At 46.4% G+C, this 24204-nt stretch overlaps 1 long non-coding RNA gene across 1 annotated transcript; it reads right to left on the reverse strand.

The window, feature by feature from the left end:
• Positions 1–5259: 5259 nt before the first annotated feature.
• Positions 5260–6386, reverse strand: LOC308613447. The gene is made up of 3 exons (XR_014015255.1): positions 6288–6386; positions 5512–5655; positions 5260–5355 (listed from the first exon to the last, which is right to left on the reverse strand). It is a non-coding gene; the product is annotated as an uncharacterized lncRNA (long non-coding RNA).
• Between the last annotated feature and the right edge of the window lie 17818 nt (positions 6387–24204).

A 24204-nucleotide genomic window follows, 5' to 3' on the forward strand; every position in this document is an offset into this window, starting at 1 on the left:
TGTTGTTTATCCATTCATTACTTGCTAGACACTGGAGCTGTGTCTTTCCACCTTTCCACTACAGCAAATAATCCTGCGGTGAACATTTATGAACCAGTTTTTGTATGAATGCATGTTTTCAATTCTCCTGAGTATATACCTAGGAGTGGAACTGCTGGGCCATATCTGTTTAACTTTTGAGGCGCCACCAAAGAGTTTTCCAAAAGGTCTACATTCTTTTACATTCCCACCAGCAACGTAGGAATGTTCTGGTTACTCCACCTTCTCCCTACAACACCTGTTCACTTATTAGCATCACTTTTTAGAAAGGATGGAGAAAACATGTGCTAAGGGGGCCCAAGACCCACCTTTCCTTTCAACAAACTTAATCCTTTTTGTGATTTTTCCACAGACGAAAGGTAAAGCATGCAAGCATTCTTCTGTAAGAATATGATAGAGAAGCTGGCATTTATTGGATTCTTATTGGCCTCTGGGAGGGTTAATGTCGAACTCTGTGCATGTATTATCCTATTGAATATTTACAGAAAACACTGAGTTTGGAACCTATTCTAGAGATGAAGAATGAGGTTTCGAGGTGAAGTGACTTGAGCGTAATGACGCTGACCCAAATCCGAAATTCTTAACCATCCATTGTGGCAGCTAAAAATCCGTCTCTCCTTCTGCTGAGTATTTCTGGCTGTACACACCATGTGTCATTTCCATATTTTCCCAGGGGACAAAAACCTTTCTCAAGATGATTTTTCACAAGTAAGTCAGGTACAATTTATCATACTCTTAATGCAAACATATTCTGGAGATGCAAAACCTATAACATATGTATAAATAACTTGACTCAGCAGTGTAAACATTAATTCAATGCTTTTTAAAAAAACGAACAACCTTGTTTCTCTGAGTTGATGTGATACTTCTTCTCTCCTGCTGGATATTTTATTGGCTCATTGGTGCCAACAGGAATGGGTTCTAAAACTGATTAGCCCAGAGAAAGACTGTAATCAAATAAATCTCAAGTTAGCCATGCTTTCAATTTTGTTTAGAAGTGAGATTTTTTTTTCCAACTGTGCCTTATTTCCCAAAGAAAGCGTGGTAGATTTTGTGTTTGAAAACACGTTCGCCTCTGTAACTTCCAATGACAGCAGAACCAATTCTGTTTTGTAACTGGCCAATGTCAGCTCCTGAGATAGACCCGTGGAAGAAGAGGGATGTGAATAAGATCTGAATAAGGCATATTATTAGATCTCAAAGAGAATCAATAGAATTTAATGTAGTTTTCCTTGCCTTGCATCAATAAAGCAATGTTGTTAAGAAGGCGTTACAATCTTGTCTTCTCTTGTGGGTTTGAAAGCTTGTTTTGTTGTGGTGGTGATGGTTGATTTGCCTGAGTCACCTGTCCTAAGGACTGATTTGTTTGGTTTTGTAACGCATCATCCCTGCATCTGTAACTTAAGGCTCAGAACACCTAGGGAGATAAATAGATGTTATTTTTATTATCTGTGCTTTATAAATAAATTTTAACCTGGAAAGATGACATGGCCTAAGTCACACATTCAGCTGCATTTGGCAGGTTGATGCACAATTCTAGGCTGAACCTTAATCTGCTTAAAATCAGGAGAAATCTGGAAAACCACAGGCTCACCCATTCTCTCTCTGCTGGTGAAATTGAGACCAGTTGGTTAAAGGTCTCTAATGGGCTGAATTGGCCCCAGAATTCAAATGTTGAATCCATACACCCCCAGGACCTCAGGATGTGACTGTATTTGGAGATAGGGCCTTTAAAGAGGTAATTAATTTAAAGTGACATGATTAGGGTGGGCCCTAATCCAATATGACTGGTGTCCTTACAAGAAGGGGAAATTGGGACACAAGACACGTACAGCAGAAAGACAACATGAAGACACGGGGGGAAGACAGCCAACCACAGGCCAAGGAGAGAAGCCTGGAACAGACCTTTCTGTCACAGCCCTCAGAAGGAACCAACTCTGCCCACAACTTGATCTCAGATTTCTAGCCACCAGAATGTGAGACAAGACATTTCTGTTGTTTAATCGGCCTGGTCCGCAGGACTTTGTTACAGCAGCCTGAGCAAACGAATACAGGGCCCTCTGCTGCTACTTTGCTGATGATGAGTGTCAGGCCCCGGGTCTCCTGACATTCATCTCAATGCCCCAAGATCGTGCTTTTGAGGCTTACTGGGCGAAACCCAGAAACCACAGACATACCAGCTGTTTGGTGCTCACATGCCTCGTATTTATCTTAGATACCATGGAGGTCAGTCTCCTCTCTGGTCAGAGCATCATCCCCCAGAAAGTCTGAATGCAGGATTTGAAATTTGAGCTATCTGGTCAACCAGTCTGAGGTTGCGCTGACATCCTACCTTTCTTGCTCCAGTGCTCTTGCTGGGGAAATTTTCTCCAGGGAAATCTTCACTCCTGTCTGGATTCCCAGAAGTTGTGCTGACTCAGACCCTCTTTTCGGACATCCTGTGATTTTTTGAAAGAGGACGCTTCGCTCTCGTCAAGCGCACACCTCTCCTCCCTGGGGCAGAGTCCTACCTCTCCACTGGGGCCCTTTTTCAGAGGAAGGAGGAAGAGAGAGGGATGGGGCACCGTGCCTAGTTCAGGCACGTCTCACTTAATCTTCACCTCCCTGAGGGGAAGCTACCATCACCCTCCATTTGCTAGATGAAGAAACTGAGGCACATACCAGTCAATTGCTCACCCCAAACTCACACAGCTCACAAGTGGGGGAGGTAGATTTGCCTTCCACTCTCTGACTCAGGCCTGTGCTTCTGCTACCTCAGAAAGCCATTGAGAGAGAGGCAACCAGGTTACCATCCTCCTTACAGACCCCACACGTCCCGAGATAACAAAGGGGAAAAGGCCCAGTGAGGACCTTGCTGAGCCGGGGCTCATGACATTTTGTCTCTGGAAGCTTCCGATAACACCTCTCCATGGATGATGGCGTACTTTCTGTGGAGCTCTAAACAGCGCCACTTAAAGGGTGGTCTGCAGCAGGAGGCCCTCAAAGGTTCGGTCCCTGCTCCAGAATGAGATGGAGACAGAAAGCAAGCAAGAGCGTTCAGGGGCATTCATGCCAATTCAACAGCAATGCTAGGGCATGGAACCCAATCATAAGAAAGAAATGAGCTTGTATCTCATACAATCATCTAATTTTTCTCAGCACACATCATACTTCATTGCAAATAACGAAACTGGTCCTTGGGACTTCCCTGGCGGTCCAGTGGTTAGGACTCGGAGCTTTCACTGCCATGGCCATGGGTTCAATCCCTGGTCGGGGAAGTAGGATCCTGAAAACTGAGGGGGGTGGCCAAAAGAAAAAAAAAAAAAAACTGGTTCCTTACCATGGACACCTTGAGAAGCACTGCCCAGAGGCCAGCATAAATGACTAGGGAGACAAAGAGATGATGGGGAGGCATAGAGCCCAGGTGTTATGGGCTGAATGTCTGTGTCCCCCCAAAATCCACATGTTGAAGCCCTGACCCCCAGTATGATGGTATAAGGGGGTGGGGCCTCTGGGCGGAAATTAGGTTTAGATGAGGTCATGAGGGTGAGGCCCCCATGATGGAATTAGTGCCCTTTTAAGAGGAAGAGACACCAGAGTGTTCTCTCTCTGCCCTGTGAGGACACAGTGAGAAGGTGGCCGTCTGCAAGCCAGGAGGAGAGGCCTTACCAGGAACCAAGTCTGCTGGCACCTTGATCTCAGACTTCCAGCCTCCATGTGTGAGAAATAAATGTGTGTTGTTTAAGCCCCCCAGTCTGTGGTATTTTGCTATAGCAACCCGAATGGACAAAGACTCTGGCTCTGCTACTGACAACCCAAGGTTCTGTGGCTGAGGCTGGGCCTCCTGCCGTCTGGTGCTTCCTTTACTGGCAGCATTTCCTCCCTCGGGTCCTTAACAAAATTGGCAGGGTTCCCATGACATGACATGACAAAGCCAGTTCCCCAGGACACAAACCTGTCCCTACAAGGTGCTGGGTTTGAAGGCAGGTCCTAGGACACATCACACGCCATCCCCTTCCTACTGCCTGACTTGGGGGCCACAACCTGCCCTTGTGCCATCCCTCGGGTCTCCATCTCAGGAAGGTAGGGCTGGGGCTCGTCATCCCGTCCCTCCCACAAAGCCAGTCCCACCTCGAGGTGGGATTCCTTTTGGAAACTCTCCTACCCCATTCTTAGCAACCTTAAATCTCCTTATAGCAATCATTTCCTCCTCTTCAGTATAAATGGTACGTTCCACTTTTCTGCATTTGTGAAATAAATTTGTATCAAGAATAAGACCATTTTTATATAATGCGACGTGCCTGAGACTGATTTTGTTGTTGTTTTAGAGAAGGGTCCAGATGCTTTAAAAGTTGATGAACAGCCACCCAGCTCTCGACAGCAAGCAGAAGCCTGCAGCTCCCATCACTCATTTCTCAATTATCCTGGGAGAAGTAGGTCAGGGATGAAAGCAGGCCCGGGAGGCTGGGGGGTGTAGCAGGACAGCAGGAGACTGGCCCTGCTGTTAACAAGCGTGACCTTGGGTAAGTCTGTGACCTGCCCTGTACCTGGCTCCCCACAAGGGTTTGGAGCTCTGTGACCCCCTCCTTCTTGATAAGGTCACTTTCTACAGCGGCCATCCTGTCCTTTAGATTATTAAACAAGAAGCCCAATGGCCTGAAATGAGCCTCCCTCCCTGCCCCCCTCATTCCCCAGGCTGTCTTGTTAATAGGAAAGTAGCTACAAGGTAAGCAGCCGAGAGAAGAAAGAGACCCCCCTGACGAATAGCCAGTCCTTCGAGGGAACCTCACCCCTGAGGGCCAGGGGGACGGTGGCTTCAGCTTCCTGGACTTCCCAGCAAAGTCTGTGCTTGTCTTCGTAGTTGCTGCTGCCCACGAAGCTGTACCTGGTTTCTCTTTCCTGCCTAACAGACACCGTGGTTTTCATGAGCCTCAGGCCACTCCCCCTCCTGGAGGCTCCTTCCTCCTTCCTCCTCTGCGTCCTGCACTCTTCTCCCCAGGGCCCCAGTTCTCCCGCCCGGTCCTTCGACACCTACCTAGCATTTACAGTGCACAAAGCACGTGCATCGAATCCTCGCGATGTTTTGATTTATTGGCTTCTGAACAAAAATCTCCAGGTCTGGGGAGCTGAGTGTAATTTTTGCCTCCGGTCCCCTGTCTACCCTGGGCCACCACAATCAGAGGGGGCTTGGGGACATCAGACACTTTAGGTACATACCGTTCTTCCTGTGCGCCCGGCAAACCCTGTGAGACCAGGGTGGAGAGCTTCCTTTGATGAACATGGAAAGTGAGGCTCACTCGGATGCCTGGGCACAGATTGGATGCCCTGGGGTGTCCACTGGTTTAAAAAAAAAAACAAGCACAGGCTGGTCACGTGCTGACTCAGGGCCAACGCAGAGCCAGTAAGGGGCGGAGGTGGGCTCAGCCCTGGGTCTGTGTGATGCCAAAGCCCCCTCTCCTCCACCAGACGTCCCACTCTGGCCTCTGCCCCTACCTCTCGGGAGTGTGGCCTCTAGGATGCCCGAGCAGCTCGGAAAGGTAGCAGACACAGAGCCTCTGGGATGCCCAGTGGAGAAGGAGGGTCCAGACGAGGAGTACCAGCTCTCCACCTGGAAGCTGCAGAAGGCTTGTCCTTCACCTACACAGCAGATCAGAGGCAGCTGCCGGGAGCCCAGGGTGGTCCCACCAGGAAGCGGGGGTGGGGATTGGGTTGGGTTGGGTTGAGACAGCTCAGTGACTAGGGATACTGGACACTTGATGGGGCTGAGGACGCTGACAGGTCCGTCCTGAAGAATTCCTGAAGAATCACGAGCCCCTTCAGCCAGCTTCTCCTTTTGCATTTGACCCCTCACTGCTGTCCTGACATTGGCCCAGAAGACACCATCCCGCGCTTCTGGGGCCCATGGCCTGCTTTCAGGCTGCTGGAGAAGCAAGGCATTCAGAAACCCGTGACCAGCCCTCCCTGCGCTCGGGGCTTTTAATCTCCTTAATTGAAATTGATTAGCCTCTTGGGAGGCAGCTCTGCATTGGCCCTGAGCTTCAGCAGGTGATCAACTCCTGCTTCGTTCTTTGAAAGACCAATTGACACACCAGGGCATCTGATCTTCTCCCTGAATCCTGGGCCCCTTTCCTGACCAGGAGCAAAACCAGAAACAGGCACACTTAACTAAACAGCTGAGGAAATAAAAGCTCCCGATAAAAATAAGGGGAGAATATTCCAGTCCCATTGTGGCTTAGCATTATACAAAAGGCCAGTCAAAACCCCATAACCAAGGAAAGATGTAATCACACGGGGACGGAGCTGCGGCAGGGGGAGGTGGGCCTTCGGCAGCTCACAAGATAAACAGGCTGGGCTGGAGCATCTCGAGCACCCGGCTGCAGAAAAGATAAAAAGGGAAGAAAAGTGAAAGCCCATCTTAAGTTAAAAGCAAACCAAACATCGAGAGAACGGTTTGAGCGTCCAGATTTGGGCTCATCTAGACACATAACAGTCCACTCCCCACCCCCAAGTGGCTGGAGCTGCTTTACAAACCGGTTTGGTCCATCATACCTCTTGGAGAGTCTTCTAATAGGGCTCCTTCCTTACCAGGCTGATCACATATCCTGGAAACATCCCTCTGGGGGTTCCCCTGGGATGGGCCGGTGGGTCATTTCACCAACTGGGAGCTGGGTTTGAAGGGCCTGTGCTGGGTACTCAGGCCACCTTATGGTTTCCAAGCCCTGGGCTCTGTCTCTGCACTGGCTGCACAGGGTGGCACCAGGACACAAGACTCACCTTAGAGGTAAGGAAACACAGGCCTGACAAGGTAGGTAATCACCGGGAGTGACAAACTCATCCTAAGACCATCTTGCTGCCTGGCCTTCTAAAGATCAAGTTGAAGGGACCAGGATGTGCCATTCCCAAATATGCCACTGTGGCGTAAGGATAATTTTAAACTGAAGGCAAGTGAGAATCAACAAGACGCAGGATGAGTTCTTCCTTCCCCTTTTCTGCCTAAAAGCAGGGCATAAAATTCCCTTGGTGAAGGCTTCCCCCTCTCCTGTGCCAGAAAGAGGAGAGAGACTCTTATCACCAAGACAGAGTTGTCACTGAGATGAATCTGCATAAACAGACCTTATTAAAATAACCCACAAGAATTCCCTGGTGGTCCAGTGGTTAGGGACCCACGCTTCCACTGCAGGGGTCATGGGTTTGATCTCTGGTCAGGGAACTAAGATCCCACAAGCCGCTCGGGATGTCCAAAAATTTAAAACAAAACAAAACAAACAAACAAAACCATTATCTTCCATTAGTTTCCTCCTTGTATTTCCTAGTCACCTCTCCACAATGTATTCTCTAGAAGCCTAAACCTCCTTTCCTTTGTTGAAGATGATATATAAATGCCCAAATTGAGTCTACCTCTTTGAGTTTCACTTTTTTTCTGTGAACTCTGTGCATGTAAAATATTAATCAAACTCATCTTCTTTTTCTCCTGTTAATCTGTCTTTTGCTGGTTAAATTCGCAGGCCCTCAGGGACTGAACATAAGAGAGTAGGGGAAAAGTTTTTCCTCCCCAATGAAGTCCAGAGATCCAGATTTTAAAAGCAGAGATCCAACTTGTTTGCTGCAGAAAACTCCAGCAACTTGCAGAGCCCAGTGCAAACTGAAAATGCAGGTGAGCGGGGGCCACTCTTCGTTGTGGTGCGCAGGCTTCTCATTACGGTGGCTTCTCTTGTTGCGGAGCACGGGCTCTAGGCACGTGGGCTTCAGTAGTTGTGGTGTGTGGGCTCAGTAGTTGTGGGTCGCAGGCTGTAGAGCCCAGGCTCAGTAGTTGTGGTGCACGGGCTTAGTTGCTTTGCAGCATGTGGGATCTTCCAGGACCAGGGCTCGAACCCGTGTCCCCCGCGTTGGCAGGCGGATTCTTAACCACTGCACCACCAGGGAAGTCCCAAGAAATAATCTTAACATAAAAGGATAAATACTGTAGGATTCCACTTACATGAAATATCCAGAATAGGCAAATTCATAGAGACAGAAAATGCCTTAGAGGTTATCAGGGGCTGAAGGGAGAGGGAAAGGGAGGGTTATTGCTTAACGGGTTTAGATTTTTTATCTGGAGTAAGGAAAAAGTTTTGGAAATAGATAGTGGTGATGGTTGTACTAAACTATGACTGTAATTAATATCACTCAATAGTATACTTTTAAATTTTTATTTATTTATTTATTTGTTTGTTTGTTTATTTTTGGCTGTGCTCAGCCTTCATTGTTGCACGTGGGCTTTCTCTAGTTGCAGTGAGCCGGGGCTACTCTTTGCTGCAGTGCGCGGGCTTCTCATTGGTGTGGCTTCTCTTGTTGTGGAGCATGGGTTCTAGGCGCGTAGGCTCCAGTAGTTGCAGCACGCAGGCTCAGTAGTTATGGCATGCTGGCCCTAGAATGCATGGGCTTCAGTAGTTGCGGCACGTGGGCTCAGTAGTTGTGGCTCACGGGCTCTAGGCGTGTGGGCTTCAGTAGTTGTGGCACACGGGCTCAGTAGTTGTGGATTGCGGGCTCTAGAGCACAGGCTCAGTAGTTGTGGTGCGCGGGCTTAGCTGCTCCGCGGCATGTGGGATCTTCCCGGACCAGGGCTTGAACCCATGTCCCCTGCATTGGCAGGCGGATTCTTAACCACTGGACTGCCAGGGAAGTCCCAATTGTATACTTTAAAATGACAAATTTTATGAAGTGTGTGGGTGTGTTTTCTTTCTAATTATCGTAAAACACTGGGACATATAGTTTGCCACAGTAGAAAAGTGATTAAATAAGAAAAATGAAGGATTTCAGGATGGTAGCAGCAGAGCATTAGCCATGTGCAGGGCCCTTCTGAGCACGGGGTTCTGTGGGAAGCCAGGTCTGCCAAGAGGACAGAGACCCCCAAATGTAGGTGTCACGCCGCCTTCTGGAGACTGAGTGCTGCCTCTGGGTCACTGAAGACCTCCTCAAAGTGCCCAGCTTCCAGAATCTTCTTGTGCTCAAACAAGGATGGTAAACACCACAAGCCCTCACCTCCCTGCTACCCGCCACACCCTCCCTGGCCTCCTAACGTCACGTCCAGATGCAGAGCTCAGGAGACTTCCCAGTGTCAGCCCTGGAGGCGACAGTGTTCATGGGATGTTTTGCCTCCTCCTTCTGACCTCAGTTATGGTATTTTAACCCTGTGGTGCCATTCACAGGGCAGACGTGTGCAGCCAGGGATACAGAGGGAGCAGTAATCTAGCTGGTAATTAGGTGACCAGCCACCTCCCCCATTTCCTGGCATTCACTGAGCACACTCCCTCCATTCCTTCTGTTTTTGCCTCCATGCAAACTATATCCCTCACTTCTCTGGGCTTCCTCTCACTCTGGATCCATTAGGTAGGACCTACTAGAGTTCCCCAGGGGGCGCTCTGGAGGGATAAAGATGAGGGATGAGAGGGTGGTAGAGTGTGGCCGAGAAGGAGCTCTGGCTTGTCATCCAATTCAGTCAGAGTCTACAGATAACATATATTAGGTACCAATGAGAGGTGAGAAGGTAATAGAAAGGTGAGCCAGGCATGGCCCTATCCCAGGAAACCTAATGAAAGATTGCCTGCCACCTTTGCCTCGCATACCTTAGATGATCAGCCCTTGATCTGGGGTTTACTGAGCAGAGAGGATGCCCTTCTCGTGAGCCAAACCAAATACAGGTGCTCACTCGGTGAGCTTTCCAAGCCCTGAGGCCACCTCTGGCTGTTTCTGCTCATCGGTGGCCTCAAGCTGTTCCACCTCTGGGCATTCACTGAATAGGAGGGTGGGAGCTCTGCTTGTTGGCCGAGGACAGACCCCAAACAAGACATTACACAGTAAAATTATATGAAGTAGTTCTCTAGCTCTGACCCTGTCTACCATTGTAGGATTCCTCGGCCACCCCAAAAGCCTCTGTCATCATTTCTGGGACATCTCATGGGGGGGATCTCATGGATATGTGTGTCCTTTCACAGCCACGTGGCATGTACTTCTTTCTCCAAGTCTAACTGTGGTTCCCTACTAGGCTAGGCACTTCCCCAACCTCTCAAGGCCTGAAGGTCCCAGGAAGGTTCCTCCCCGCCGTCCTGTCTCCTGCTGCTCAGGGGTCTGCATTCAGGCTGAGGCTTCTCTTCAAGGCCCTGGACATCAAGACAGCCCACCTGCTAATGCCCGTTCTCCCTACAGAAGAGAGAAGCCTGAATCACATGCCCCATCCTCCCCATATTGGGCCATTGTGTAGGTTTCTGAGCATCCCTAATGCTGTGAGGAGTGTTCAGGAGGATGACGTATGGCCCTGCTGTGCTAAAGCTTGCCCTTCAGCAAGAATATACAGCGGAAAAAAACACAGTCACTTCAGCAAGTAGTGTTGGGGAAGCTGGACAGCTGCATGTAAATCAATAAAGTTGGAACAGTCCCCTCACACCATGCATAAAAATAAACTCAAAATGGCTTAAAGACTTAAATATAAGGTAGGACACCATACAACTCTTAGAAGAGAACATAGGCAAAACATTATCTGACATAAATTGTACCAATGTTTTCTTAGGTCAGTCTCTCCCAAGGCCATAGATATAAAAACAAAAATAAACAAATGGGACCTATTCAAACTTACAAGCTTTTGTACAGCAAAGGAAACCATAAACAAAACAAAAAGACAACCTATGGAATGGGAGAAAATATTTGCAAATGATGCAACTGACAAGGGCTTAATATCCAAAATATACAAACAGTTCATACAACTCAACAACAAAAAAACAAACAACCCAATCAAAAAATGGGCAGAATTCCTAAATAGACATTTCTCCAAAGAAGACATACACATGGCCAACAGGCACATGAAAAGATGCTCCACATTGCTAATTATTTGAGAAATGCAAATCAAAACTATAATGAGGCACCACCTCACAATGGTCAGAATGGCCATCATTTAAAAATCTACAAATAACAAATGCTGGAGAGGATGTGGAGAAAAGGGAACCCTCCTACACTGTTGGTAGGAATGTAAATTGGCTCAGCCACTATGGAAAACAGAATGGAGGTTCCTCAAAAAACTAAAAATAGAGTTGCTGTATGATCCAGTGATCCCACTCCTGGGCATATATCCAGACAAAACTATAATTCAAAAAGATACATGCACCCCTATGTTCATAGCAGCACTATTTAAAATAGCCAAGACATGGAAACAACCTAAACGTCCAATGGCAGATGAATGGATAAGAAGATGTGGTATTCCATATATACAATGGAATACTACTCAGCCATAAAAAAGAATGAAATAATGCCACTTGCAGGAACATGAATACAACTAGAGATTATCATACTAAGTGAAGTCAGAAAGAGAGAGACAAATATCCTATGATATCACTTATATAATATGTGGAATCTTAATACATGACACAAAAGAACTTACCTGCAAAACAGAACAGACTCACAGACATAGAGAGTTTGCCAAGGGGGAAGGGGAGTGGGGGAGGGATGGTTTGGGAGTTTGGGATTAGCAGATGCAAACTATTATATATAGAATGGATAAACAACAAGGTCCTACTGTATAGCACAAGGAAATATACTCAATACCCTGTGATAAAACATAATGGAAAAGAATATGAAAACAAATGTATGTATATGGTTAACCAAATCACTTTGCTGTATAGTAGAAATTAACACAACATTGTAAATCAACAATACTTCAATAAAATAAACTTTTTTTAAAAAAAGATTACCCTTCAGGATTGGTGCTAGGCCTGGGATCTGCCTTGCCAGCCCTCCAGGCAAACCCAGATGAGTCCTGAATCCTGGAGATTTAAGTTTGGTCAGCAATTTCCAACATACTAGAAGTGTAAGGTCTAGGTGTGTCACAGCAGAGAAATATCCATATATTTTAAGTCCTCTTAAATATAGAGGACTCTCTCCTCCTCCTCTTAGGGCATAAGTTTTAGCATCAGAGGGATGAACATGTACCATGCTCCAACTACCTTTGTCAGGGGTTTAGTCAAACCACTCTTCTTTCAATCATGTACTGAACAGATCTGCTTTTTCTAATGTCTTTTAATCAAAAGACACTACCTTTGGAAAATGTACTGGAATATCTCCCCCTGTAGAGGCGGGTCCTCTACAGCCATGCTCTGATTTCACCATTCACAGGAGGCTTCCTTTGCAAAAGTGTACCCTTGCCAGGCTCTGAAGGGTAAATTCATCTTTTTGACCTTGCAAGGACACATTTGCTGTAAACACTCATACTCCTTACATCTTCCTAGGCTAGTCCTTTGTCTGGTACAGAAAGAAAGTCTAGAAGTCAGAGTCTGAAGATCTGGACTTGCTTCCTGGCCCAGCTTTCCATTATATAACCAGGCAGAAATTCCCCAATCCCTGAGCTTCTATTTTGTCATCTGGGAAAAATATTGAATGTGAGGATCAAATTAAGAACGTGTGTTAAAATGTAAATGCTTTGCAAACCGTGAATCACAGTGCATGGGAGAAATTGTGTCCCTTTGATCAGCTTGGCTGAACTCTTGAGTCTGGGCATTCCTGGGGATCATATGCAGGAGAGGTAATCGCAGGCTTTCTGGTCATATTCCTTAAGAAGCTGCCCAGAATGTTACCTTCCTTGGGCAGGGTGGGGTTAGGAGATGCTGGGAGACCACTGTAGTAAGACCCTCCCTGCTGAAACAGCTTTTATCAGTGGCAGAGTGTGAAGGAGGGGGCTATATGTGGCGACAGAGAGGATGGGGTTGGGGGGAGACCCCTACTGAGTAATTTGATTAGAACAGCCCAGTGCTTACTGGAGGTAGATAGGAGAACAAGTGGGATACCCAGCCAAGCTCAGGACAAGCTTAGGCTGGCGAACTTGACCCTACTTTAGGGAGATTGGAAAGCTCTTAGGGATAGAATTCAGTGGAAACATTTGTTTTTTGATACAGAATCTTCCCACTTAAGTGAAGAGTAAATACCAAAGAAGAGACACATGTCAGTCTGTGGAAACTGACCCATCAACTTGCTCCAGAGTAGCAAGCAGGGGCCTCAGAACAAAAAGACTTCACTTAGTACCACAGCCTCTGTCAACAGAGCTATTATCAATGAGATCAGCTGGGGAACGTCTGGGATCCCTGTGCCTACCACATGCAGGGAGGACTGACCCAAGAGAGCAAAGGAGAAAGAGACAACACGGGGCGGTGGGAGGATGAAGGAGGAGCCTGAGGAAGGAGCTGCAGTATGCCGGCCCCTGAGAGAGACCATCACGGCGTTCTAGAAACCAGAACAGCCCCCTTGCTCCATCTTTCTGCAAAGTCACCATTGAGCTCCTCCCAAAGTGCTTCCTTCAAAAACTTACGGAACCCTGACTGTCCACAAAAATGTTCACCAACCCTGCCATAAGATCAGGCTATTAGGTACATCAAACTCACACCTGGAGCACAGATGCCCTCCTCCCCCTGGAACACACCCAGGAGGAAAAGGCACACACACCATCCCTTGATTTACATAAACGTCAGCCCATCCTGCAGAGCAAACAAACCCTGGGCTGAATCAGAGGAAGGCAAAACCAAGGGAGCCCAGCCTTATGAATGGCCTGCTTGCCAAAGTTTAAGACGCCATGGACAAGCTTTCACAGTCTGTCCATTACTACAAGATCACTGCCATGGCCTTGAGCCCCTACAGGGCTCTGCATGTCATACAGGCCATAAAAGTAAGCCTTGGAATCCCACTACTAGGCATATATACTGCGAAAACCATAATTCAGAAAGATACATGTACCACAATGTTCATTGCAGCAGTATTTACAATGGCCAGGACATGGAAGCAACCTAAATGTCCAGCGACAGATGAATGGATAAAGAAGATGTGGCACATATATACAATGGAATATTACTCAGCCATAAAAAGGAATGAAATTGAGTTATCTGTAATGAGGTGGATGGACCTAGAGTTTGTCATACAGAGTGAAGTCCGAAAGAGAAAAACAAATACCATATGATACCACATATGTATGGAATCTAAAAAAAAAGGTAATGATGAACCTAGTGGCAGGGCAGGCATAAAGACGCAGACATAGGGAACGGACTTGAGGACACAGGGGGAAGGGGAAGCTTGGAAGAAGTGAGAAAGTAGCACTGACATATATACACGACCAAATGTAAAACGGACGGCTAGTGGGAAACTGCTGCATAGCACAGGGAGAGATCAACTCGATGCTTTGTGATGATCTAGAGGGGTGGGAAAGAGAGGGTGGGAGGGAGGCTCAAGAGGGAGGGGATATGAGGATATATGTATACATAGAGCTGATTCACTTTGCTGTACAGCAGAAACTAACACAACATTGTAAAGCAGTTATACTCCAATAAAGATGTGAAAAAAAATTAAGCCTTGGGATTATAATCTAACCCATACCTAAGGGCGGCACAAAGATCAGAAAAGCTACAGAGCTGTTCTTAGAACATTGGGTGATAAACAGCTTTCAACGTCCAGAATTAACTGCCTGGAATGTGTCCCCAGCTTCCTGCATTTCTGATCCCTGGGTAATACCACATTCTGCCTTTTTGCTCTCCCAGCCCTTCCACCAGTTTTATGACTCAATTCCCTATATTAAATCCCTCTCTGTTTGAAATGCCTAAAGTGATTTCTGGTTTTAATGACCAAACATTTACCGATGAATCCTTCTTCAATATTCTTTTTCTTTTGGATATTTGTGTACAGGCAGACCTCCTTTTATTGTGCTTCACTTTATTGTGCTTTGCAGATACTGCGTTTTTTACAAATTGAAGGTCTGTAGCAACCCTGCATCAAGTAAGTCTATCGGTGCCATTTTCCCAACTGCATTTGCTCACTTTGTGTCTCTGAGTCACATTTTGGTGATTCTTGCAACATTTCAAACTTTTTCATTATTATTATATTTGTCATGGTGATCTGTGATCCGTGATCTGTGATGTTACTACCACAACTTGTTGAAGGCTCAGATGATGGTTAGCAACTTTTAGCAAGAAAGTGTTTTTCCATTAAAGTATGTACAATATTTTTTTAGACATAATGCTATAGCACACTTCACAGACTACAGTAGAGTGTGAACATAACTTTTACATGCACTGGGAAACCAAAAAATGTGTGCAACTCAATTTATTGATATTCGCTTTATTGCAGTGTTCTGGAACCAAACTCGCAATATTCCAAAGTACACCTGTAAACACCCAACTTTTCATGTTTGGGCGCTGTCCTTTGTCCTCATTTGGCTGAATTCTCTGACAAGTACTTTCTGCTTTTAATTTTTTCAGTTGTCAGTGTTTCTTCCCACCACCCTCTCAACGTTGGCGCACTTAGCTGCTTGCCCCTAACTGGGCTCCTGTGCTTTTAGGCCACTGTTATATTAAACTGCAGAACAAACTTAAGCACTGGGCAGACCCAATCCCTCCCTCCAGGGACACCTGGGGGCTCCACTGAACCTTTTATTCCACTGGGTCATTAACGAGAAAGGTCTGCCTCAGCAGGACCCTCACCCTGTCGATGGGAGCTATGCATCACTAATGAAGAGGAAAATTGGGAGCCTGGTCAGTCTCAACATATCCCTAATAATCTCTGCATTTCCCTGTGTATCTTCCTTCCTTCCAACATGAGTACTCCAAATCCACCTTATCCCACTAATGTTTTCAAGTCCATATTTTCTCTTCCTTTCCTCCCCATCTTATGGCACTTGGCTTCATAACTGGTTACCCCAGCTTCTCAGTAACCCTGTGCACATTTTAAATACCATTTGGTCTCTGGTTGTGGATCCTAAGATGTCAGTAGGTATCCAGCAACTGGGAGGTAAGAGTAGGCACAGGGACCATTCTGAATTTTACTATCCTAACATTTACTCATCGTTACAGTAAAACCTTGGATAAACCAACCGGGATGGAGTTGTTCTAGACAGACACGTGTTTCACAGAACTGGAATTTACACACTTAGGCAATAAAATGCTGTTGACTTTTAAATGTTCTGGGGTAAATATTTATGAAGCATATTCAGTGAAGGAGCGTGACACAGTCTACCTTTTCTAGGTGATTCAGGACTCACCCAGGTTCCTCCCCTGAGGGGTTAGCGCATGCTTTGACCTCTGCTTAGAACAGTCCTTCCCTGCCTTGGCCTATTTAAATCCTCCTCATCCTTTGGCTGTCCGCTCCAAGACCATTTTCCTCAGGCACAACTATATCCATTTAGTAAAACGCGTCAAACCGTTCACTTAAAATGGGTGAATTCTGTGGCATGTAAACTGTACGTCAGTAAAGCTGTGAAAAACAAAACACATTTTCAAGGAGGTGGAGCACACCAACCCTCCCCCCTAAAATGCAGCTGCTTTACAGTATGTAAAGGGGGAGGGAGAGACCTTCACATTGGAGAAACCTGATGCAAACTATGTCAGCCAGATGGTCAAGGTCAACATCAACAGTGATGGCAATGTGGACAGGATGCACCCTTGATATGACATGAAAAAAATGGCACTTTATCTCTGTGGTCTTCCTCCCAGAAACCATAACCCCAGTCTAATTCTGAGGAAAACTCCAATACAGGTGCATCCTACAATATACCTAACTAGGTGTCCTTGAAACTGTCAAGGTCATCAAAAACAATAAAAATCCAAGACGCTGTCACAGCCAAGAGGAGCCTAAGTAGACATGATGATTACAGTGTGGGATCCTAGAACGAAAAAGAACATCAGGTACAAACTAAGGAAATCTGAAAAAAGTATGGACTTCAGTTAATAATAATGTATCAGTATAGGCGCGTTACTGGTGACTCATGTGCTACAGTAATATAAGATGTTCATAATAGGAGCAAACAGGTTTGGGGTAGATGGGAACTCTCTGAACTATATTCATGATCTCTCTGCAAATCTCGAACTGTTGTAAAAAATAAGGTTCATTTAAATCACATTAAAAAAAAATGTCCCCAGTTTCTCAAACCAGATCAAGTCCCCCCCTGCTGTAGGTTCATATAGAAATGCAGACTACTGACTAAATGAATTAACCTATCATCATATGCAATTATGTTTATGTGTTTTGCCCACTGTATCCTTGGTATAAGGTTAAAGCTTGGTTCTTGATAGGCATTTAGTAATAAACATATGGCAAGTGCAGTGTCAGGAGAATGTTAGTTCCAGGACATCAGAATTGTGTCTGTTGGGACTTCCCTGGTGGCACAGTGGTTAAGAAGCCACCTGCCAATGCAGGGGACACGGGTTCGAGCCCTGATCTGGGAAGATCCCACATGCCACGGAGCAACTAAGCCTGTGCGCCACAACTACTGAGCCTGTGCTCTGGAGCCTATGAGCCACAACTACTGAGCCCATGTGCCACAACTACTGAAGCCCATATGCCTAGAGCCCGTGTTCCGCAACAAAGAGAAGCCACCGCAATGAGAAGCCCACGCACCGCAACGAAAAGTATCCCCTGCTCGAACCCCATGCAGCCAAAAATAAATAAATAAATAAATAAATTAAAAAAAAAGAATTGTGTCTGTTGTGTTCTCCACTGTATCCTCATCAACCAGAGGTGCCTGGCACATGGAGACACTCAACAAAGTCTAGTTCCCAAGTTCCCCAGTGGTTTGTTTGAGTTTGGGATAAAGACATGTTAGCTCAATCTGCCTGGTTTCTTCAATAAAGCCTATGGAAGTACGGATGGCAATAATGTTTCTCACCAGACGAACAAAAGGCACAGGGATCTGGGCTGTAACAAGAGGGAAGAATGAAGTCAACACTCAGAGTGAAGGAAGGACAAGAGACTGAGCAAGAGGCCCCTGGGATTCCCCCCAGGGCTGTCCTCTCTAGTTCCAGGCAATTCCTGGGATCTTCTGTGTCCGGGAGACCCTCCTGCTATGTGAAGTCCAATGACATTGACCATGAGATCCTGTTGCTTAGTTCAACTTCACTGAGACTTTATCTGTGTCGTGTTTGACTAGCCTGTGTTTCTGTTATGAAAGATGTTGAATCAAATTAATGTGGGAACTATCACCTGTGCTATGATGAAGAGAAGGAAAAAAAGACAATAGACCAGAAATGGGGACCCTAAAGGGAAAGTAGAGGCTATAAAAAGGAAAGAAGAGAAAGAACTGGAAGAAATGAAAACGGCCTGACAAGTACACAGAAACAAACACGGGTTTCAAAGTGTTGTGAATTCATGCGGGCTTAATTTCCAAAATATACAAACAGCTCATACAACTCAATAAGAAAAAAACAAACAACACAATCAAAAAATGGGCAGAAGACCTAAGTAGACATTTCTCCAAAGAAGACATACAGATGGCCAATAGGCACATGAAAAGATGCTCAATATTGCTAGTTATTAGAGAAACGCAAATCAAAACTACAATGAGGTATCACTTCACACTGGTCAGAATGGTCATCATTAAAAATAATAAATGCTGGAGAGAATGTGGAGAAAAGGGAACCCTCCTGCACTGTTGTTGGGAATGTAAATTGGTACAGCCACTATGGAGAACAGTATGGAGGTTCCTTAAAAAACTAAAACTAGAACTACCATACAAGCCAGTAATCCCACTACTGGGCATATACCCTGAGAAAACCATAATTCAAAAAGAGTCATGTACCAAAATGTTCATTGCAGCTCTATTTACAATAGCCAGGAGATGGAAGCAACCTAAGTGTCCATCATCGGATGAATGGATAAAGAAGATGTGGCACATATATACAATGGAATATTACTCAGCCATTAAAAGAATGAAATACTGCCATTTGCAGCACCATAGATAGACCTAGAGACGATCATACTAAGTGAAGTAAGTCAGAGAAAGACAAAAATCATATGATATCACTTATCTGTGGAATCTAAAATATGACACAAATGAAATTACTTACAAAACAAAAACAGACTCACAGACATAGAGAACAAACTTGGTTAACAAAGGGGAAAGGGGGGGAGGATAAATCAGGAGTTTGGGATTAGCAAATATATACTACTATATATAAAACAGGTAAACAATAAGGCCCTACTGTACAGCACAGGGAACTATATTCAGTATCCTGTAATAAACCATAATGGAAAAGGACATGAAAAAGTATATATATATATATATATATATATATATATATATGTAACTAAATCACTTTGCTGTACACCTGAAACTAACACAACATTGTAAATCAACTATGCTTCAATTTAAAAAAATAAATAAAAATCAAAGCGTTGTGAATTCATTCCTTCAGCAAAGATGTACTAAGCATCTACTATGTGCCAGGTTCCATTCCAGGTGTCAATGAAACGATGGACATGACCACCCTCAAGGAGCCTGCATCCTGGTAGGGGCTGGAGGTGGGAACAGAAAGTCAACAAATAATTAAACAAAAGAGATACCAGAGACCAGTGAGTATTTAGACAGCAATTTAAAACAGAGAGTGGGAGTGAGAGACTACTTTGTACAGTATTGGTTGATCAGGGAAAGTGACATTTAAATTGCTCTCCGAAGGACGAGAAGATGCTGCAAGTGTGAAGGTGGAGGAAGGTGTGTGGAGGCTACGGTCCAGCCAGAGGGACAGCCAGTGCTCTAAGGCTCCAAGGAAGGTTCTGAGGAATAGGGAGGGGGTGGGGAACATTTGCTAATGTCCGGGGACATACTGTCCTCACAAGGTGGTGGAGGGGCAGTGCCACTGGCATCTAGGGGTCAGAGGTCAGTCAGGGATGCTGCTGAACTACAGTGCAGGGGACAAACCCCCATGCAAAGGATTATCCAAAATGTCAGAGGCGCAGGGTGGAGAAACCCTGCCCTCGGGCCATTACAGGCTTGGCATCTTCACCACGTAGAAAGCAGGACACCACACCCGGAGAAGAAAAGAAGAGAGGGCAGGGCTGTGAAACCACCCGCCTTTGTGTGCCTTGGCGAGGAGCCCACGAATGTTTTAAAACCGGGCAGTAAACACGGACTCGTTTATGTTTGGAAACAGTTACGCTGGCTCTTGTGTGGAACGTGGGAGGAGGGGCAAGGGTGAGTGAAGGAGACCAGGTGGGTGATTTTTAATGGTAGAGAGAGGGGATGGCGGCTTGGGTGCTCATCATGGAAGGAGAGATAGAGAAGTAAAGAGCTGAGACTGATTTTAGAGGTAGAACTCAAAGCTCTTGCTGACAAAGTGAAGTTGGAGGGTGAGGAGAAAAGAGGAATCAAGAATTCATTGAAGGGGCTTCCCTGGTGGCGCAGTGGTTGAGAGTCCGCCTGCCGATGCAGGGGACACGGGTTCGTGCCCCGGTCTGGGAAGATCCCACGTGCCGCGGAGCAGCTGGGCTCATGAGCCATGGCCGCTGAGCCTGCGCGTCCGGAGCCTGTGCTCCGCAACGGGAGAGGCCACAACAGTGAGAGGCCCGCGTACCGCAAAAAAAAAAAAAAAAAAAAAAAGAATTCATTGAAGTGATGTATCACCTCACACCGGTCAGAACGGCCATCATGAAAAAATCTACAAGCAATAAATCCTGGAGAGGGTGTGGAGAAAAGGGAACCCCCTTGCACTGTTGGTGGGAATGTGATACAGCCACTATGGAGAACAGTATGGAGGTTCCTTAAAAAACTACAAATAGAATTACCATACGACCCAGCGATCCCACTACTGGGCATATACCCTGAGAAAACCATAATTCAAAAAGAGTCATGTACCACAATGTCCATTGCAGCTCTATTTACAATCGACCTAAGTGTCCATCGACAGATGAATGGATAATGAAGATGTGGCACAAGGACTTCCCTGGTGGCAAAGTGGTTAAGAATCCGCCTGCCAATGCAGGGGATACGGGTTCGAGCCCCGGTCCGGGAAGATCCCACATGCTGCGGAGCAACTAAGCCCGTGAGCCCCAACTACTGAGCCTGCGCTCTAGAGCCCACGAGCCACAACTACTGAGCCCACGTGCCCCAGCTACTGAGCCCGCGTGCCTAGAGCATGTGCTCCGCAACAAGAGAAGCCACCGCAATGAGAAGCCCACGCACCACAACGAAGAGTAGTCCCTGCTCGCTGCAACTAGAGAAAGCCCGCGTGCAGCAACGAAGACCCAATGCAGCCAAAAATAAATAAATAAAATAAAATAATTTATAAAAATAAATAAATATCACCAAGTTACCTTTAGGAAACAACAACAACCTGCATAGCACAAGGAGATCAGCTTGGGGCTTTGTGTCCACCTAGAGGGGTGGGATAGGGAGGGAGGGAGGGAGGGAGGGAGGGAGACGCAAGAGGGAGGGGATATGGGGATATATGTATATGTATAGCTGATTCACTTTGTTACAAAGCAGAAACAAACACACCATTGTAAAGCGATTATACTCCAATAAAGATATTTAAAAAAAGGGGGGGGAGCTTCCCTGGTGGCGCAGTGGTTGAGAGTCCGCCTGCCGATGCAGGGGACACGGGTTCGTGCCCCGGTCCGGGAGGATCCCACATGCCGCGGAGCGGCTGGGCTCGTGAGCCATGGCCGCTGAGCCTGCGCGTCCGGAGCCTGTGCTCTGCAGCGGGAGAGGCCACAGCAGTGAGAGGCCCGCATACCGCAAAAAAAAAAAAAAAAAAAAAAGTACATTTTATGTTATGTACATTTTACCACAATAAAAAAGAACTTATTATTATTTATTGAATGCTTTCTCTATGCCCAGCACTGATCTAAGTGCTTTCCTTGTTTAAAACTCATATAACACTTCACAACAGTCTTTAAGGTAGGTCTGACATTATCTACCCCATTTTACAAACACGGAAACTAGTGACCAGAGACGTTAAGGAACAAACCTAAGCTCACACAGCTTTTAACTGGCTGGGGTAGGATTTAGACTCAAGCGGTCTGGTTCCAGAGCCTAAGCTTTTTTTTTTTTTTTTTTTTTTTAACATACCGTACTACCTGCCAACAGATGTTTCACAATAAAACACTAATTTTTAAAATTAAAGGCTGAATTTACAGCCCACAAGCAGCTAGGTCCTGGCCTTTCACCGTATTCCAACATCACTTCCCAGCATGGAGCCTGGCACTGCAGAAGTGAAGAGAAATCATCCAGGGATGATCACTGCATCATCTCTGAGGAAACTGTTCTATGACCAGAGACATCCCCGGAAAATACATACCAGAGGGTCTCCTGCTGCATGCGAAAAGCCCGGGATCACCCATGGCCCCTTTCCTTGTCCTTAGGAGGATACAGCGTGGACTCAGCCAGCCCATGAGGCCAGGTCAGGGCCCCAATCCCAGGACAGATAGGCTTGGGCAGGAGATGTGCAGTTCCTTGGCGTTGGAGAGAGGCAGTTACTGGGCTATATTTAAGTTGCTTCATTATGTTATCAATTAAACCTCTCAAGCAGAAGCAGTGCCAAAGCCGTGGAAACTCCAGGCCTGCAGCTGGGGAAAACGCGGTGGCTGGACCACGGTATACAGAAGTTCTTACTTATGAAGCAAAGTTAGAGCTGGCTGGCAGAGGGGAGGTGCAAACCAGTCTTGGGGATGTCCTTTAGAGGTCAGAATTCCCTCACTCAGAAACACATCCCAGACTCTCAGGAACCTAGGGGCCAGTGTCGGCGCTGGGCAGGCCTGGGTCACTGAAGTGGACGGAAAGCAGGAAGGGCCAGACAACAAGGATGCAAAGTGTCCTTTTGGCTCAAGTCCTGGGCGGTTGGAAGAGGGTGAGCGACCTGAGATTGATCTCAAGGCAGAATCCCCAGATCTGAATGCATCCTTTAGATGCGGGGAGGCCCAGGCCCCAGAGCAGTGAGCAGGCAGCCCCCTTCCTAAACCCCCCTTCGAGGTGGAATTTAAGTTGACCCATCGTCATTGCCTTTGAAGTATTCCTTACCTCTCAGCACCCCCCTTTTTAAATTTACTTGTTTTTATTTATTTATTTTTGGCTGCATTGGGTCTTCATTGCTGTGCCTGGGCTTTCTCTAGTTGCAGCGAGCGGGGGCTACTCTTCGTTGTGGTGCGTGGGCTTCTCATGGCGGTGGCTTCTCGTTGCGGAACACGGGCTCTATTCAGTAGCTGTGGCTCGCGGGCTCTAGAGCGCAGACTCAGTAGTTGTGGCTCACGGGCTTAGTTGCTCCGCGGCATGTGGGATCTTCCCAGACCAGGGCTCAAACCCGTGTCCCCTGCATTGGCAGGCGGGTTCTTAACCACTGCGTCACCAGGGAAGCCCCTCAGGGCCCTTTCTGAGGTGGGAAGGACTCTGACCTCAGCTATGCGACCTGGGTCAGACGTTCTGGGTGAGCACGGCCAAGGCTCCTCCTGGTTTGGGGGCCCTGCCCTAGTGACATTCACACCAACAGAAAGAGAATGAAACAGGGTTCCTTTCTCTGGTCCCAACTTTGAGGAGGGCAACTTACTTTAAGTTCCAGCTTTAAAAAAATCCGCACCTTCTTCCTTCATTACTAAATATTGGGTTGGCCAAAAAGTTTGTTTGGGTTTTTCCATAGATGTTAAAGATGAAATTTTGGCCAACCCAATACAAGCTTTAAGCACATACTCATCTCCACGCACCACCCCAGCACACACCCATCTTCCTAACACTAACTGCTCCATAACTATTGCTGTCTTGAGGTGTTTGGGATCCTCAACACTTGACATAAACACATTTAAATATATATGTATGTGTACTCGTCTGCTAGAGCTGCCATAACAATATACCACAGACTGAGGGGCTTAAACAATAGAAAAGTATTTTCTCACAGTTCTGGAGGCTGGAAGTCCAAGTTCAAGGTGTGGGCAGGGTCAGTTACTGCAGAGGCCTCTCTCCTTGGCTTGTAGACAGCTGCCTTCTCTCTGTGTCCTCACATCGTCTTCCATCTGTATGAGTCTGTCTTAGTCTGTTTGGGCTGCTGTAACAAAATACCAAAAACTAGGTGGCTTGTAAATAGCAGAAATGCACTGCTCACAGTTCTGGAGGCCGGAGGTCCAAGATCAAGATGAGGATAGATTTGGTGTCTGGTGTGGCCCACTTCCTGGTTCATAGACAGCCGTTTCCCTTCTGTGTCCTCACATGGTAGAAGGGGTGATGGAGCTCCCTGGGGTCTCTTTTATAAGGGCACTAATCCATTCATGAGGGCTCCACCCTCGTGACCTCATCACCCCCAAAGACTGCACCTCCAAAAACCATCTCATTAGGGGCTAAGATTTAGCATATGAACTTTGGGGGGACACAAACATTCAATCTATAGGTGTCTGAGTCCTAATCTCCTCTTCTTATAAGGACACCAGTTGTAT

The sequence above is a fragment of the Mesoplodon bidens genome (assembly GCF_964165515.1).
Source record: "Mesoplodon bidens genome assembly, chromosome: 3".
Classification (NCBI taxonomy): Eukaryota; Metazoa; Chordata; class Mammalia; order Artiodactyla; family Ziphiidae; genus Mesoplodon; species Mesoplodon bidens.